The sequence below is a fragment of the Aquarana catesbeiana genome, linkage group LG09 (genome assembly GCF_042186555.1).
Source record: "Aquarana catesbeiana isolate 2022-GZ linkage group LG09, ASM4218655v1, whole genome shotgun sequence".
Classification (NCBI taxonomy): Eukaryota; Metazoa; Chordata; class Amphibia; order Anura; family Ranidae; genus Aquarana; species Aquarana catesbeiana.
Window position 1 is genome coordinate 71,709,173 of NC_133332.1, and position 2,616 is coordinate 71,711,788.

The window sequence follows — 2,616 nt, forward strand, 5'->3', positions numbered from 1 at the left end:
CCTTGATAAAAACCTGCTCCAGAACGCTCTGGACCTCAGACAGGACAACGACCCTAAGCACACAGCCAAGATAATAAAGGAGTAGCTATGGGACAACTCTGTGAATGTCCTAGAGTGGCCTAAACAGAACCCAGATTTGAACCCGATTGAACATCTCTGGAGAGATCTAAAAATGGCTGTGCACCAATGCTCCCTATCCAACCTGATGGAGCTTAAGAGGTCCTGCAAAGATGAATCAGAGAAACTGCCCAAAAATAGGTGTGCCAATCTTGTAGCATCATATTTAAAAAGACTTGAGGCTATAATTGGGGCCAAAGGTGCTTCAACAAAGTATTGAGCAAAGGTTGTGAATACTTATGTGCATGGGATTTTTTTTTGTTTTTTATTTTTAATAAATTTGCAAAGATTCCAAACAAACTTCTTTTACGTTGTCATTATGGGGTATTGTTTGTAGAATTTTAAAGGAAAATAATGCATTTAATACATTTTGGAATAAGGCTGTAACATAACAAAATGTGGAAAAAGTGAAGCACTGTGAATACTTTACAGATGCACTGTATGTACTAACTGAAAACACGCAATCATTTCTCTATAAAGCGGAACTAAACTCTGCAGATACTTTCCTCTACTCTAATTATCCAACATCCATGAGGTTCCTTGGACAGCGCCAACATCTTCTTTCTGGTTTCCTCCAGGGGCTGGATCTTCAGCCGTCCTCAACAGCCAGTATAGGATGACGTCCCTCTTGAGCATGCATAGATGGTCATTCATCCCGGCACACACTGAGCCATGAACATACCCTGAGCTGTCTCTTCTACAATAAAGATCCTGCCTGTCCACAATTGTTTTCTTTTTGAAAGTTTAGTTCCACTTTAACCGCTTCCGGACCGCCCACCGTACATATACTGCGGCAGGGTGGCCCGGTACATGATTTTGTGCATGCAGTGTAGGGGGCGCATGCGTGCCGCTGGAGCACTGCTCCCGCTGTGATTGGTCACAGTGGGAGCCAATCAGTGGGTCACGCAGCTGTGATGGCCACTGCGACCCGCTGATCATTCACAGGAGACACGGAGCAGCGGTGTGCCTATGTAAACAAGTTAGAACAAGTTAGAAAGCACCTCCCTAGGACACACGTAGCCCTTTGATCGCCCCTGATGTTAACCCCTTACCTGCCAGTGTCATTTATTCAGGGATCAGTGCACTTTTTTAGCACTGATCACAGGTATTGGTGTCACTGGTCCCCAAAAAGTGTCACTTAGGGTCAGATTTGTCCACCACAATGTCGCAGTCCTGCTAAAAATCAGTGCTCGCCGCCATTACTGGTAAAAAATAAAATAAAATATAAAAATGCTATGAGCCCAGGTTCTCACTGAGCTGCGGGAATGAAGGTGTGCGAGTTCAGCCGAACTCGCACGATTTCACTCCTGCATGTCAGTCCCGATTTCACAGACATCTGTGCGGGTTTCTGCACAGATATCAATGGAAATCTCAACCTGAAATCAAAAAAGTAGTACAGAAACTACTTTTTGAAATCGGTGTTGCACCGCAAATGCGGCGTTGCACGATTAGGACGGTGCCATTGCCGATTTAACATGCGATTTGACATCTAATTGCACTGTGAACCAGGGGTAAATCTAACCCATAGTTTGTAGACGTGATAACTTTTGCGCAAACCAATCAATAAACGCTTAATGGGATTTTTGTTACCAAAAATATGTAGCAGAATACATATTGGCCTAAACTGATGAAGAATTTTTTTTTTAATTATTGGGAATGTTTTATAGCAGAAAGTAAGGAATATTGGCGGTTATTTACGAAAGGCAAATCTACTTTGCACTGCAAGTGCACTTGGAAGTGCAGTCGCTCAAAATCTAAGGGGTAGAATTGGAAGGAGTGGAAGCTCTGCTGACTTTATCAGCATGTCCCCCTCGAATCTGAAAGTGCACTTGCAGTGCAAAGTGGATTTTCCTTTAGTAAATAACCCCCATTGTCTCTTATTCAAAATTGCTGCTTTTTTTTTGTTTATAGCTCAAAAAATAAAAACCGCAGAGGTGATCAAATACCACCAAAAGGAAGCTCTATTTGTGGGAAAATAAGGACATTAATTTTATTTGGGTACAGCGTCGCACAACCGCAAAATTGTCCTTTAAAGCAATGCAGTGCCGTATCCCAAAAAATGGCTTGGTCAGGACGTGGGTAAAACTATCCGGGGGTGAAGTGGTTAAGGTACCAATCACACCGGTGCAACTTGTTGTGGCATAACAAATCGCACCCTATTGTCAACAATGGAACTGTTCAATTTGGTGTGACACCGACTTTGCGGTGCCACACCGATTTGAAAAAGAAGTTCCTGCACTACTTTTCAGGTGCGACTTGCATAGACATCTGTGCATGAAGTAGCACAGATGTCAGCCTTGGTGTACCTGAAGTCGCACTGACATGCGGCTTTGAAATTGTGAAATTTCAAGTGAAATCAGAAGTTACAGAAAAATGACTGTATATCGGACACAAAGTCTCCTCTCAGCCTTTTTAACGATGTTTGTTCCTAGTCAGCTGAATCGCTGCTAAGTATGGCTGTGATAACAGGATGTGGTCAGAGGACGCATGTTCCAAGCA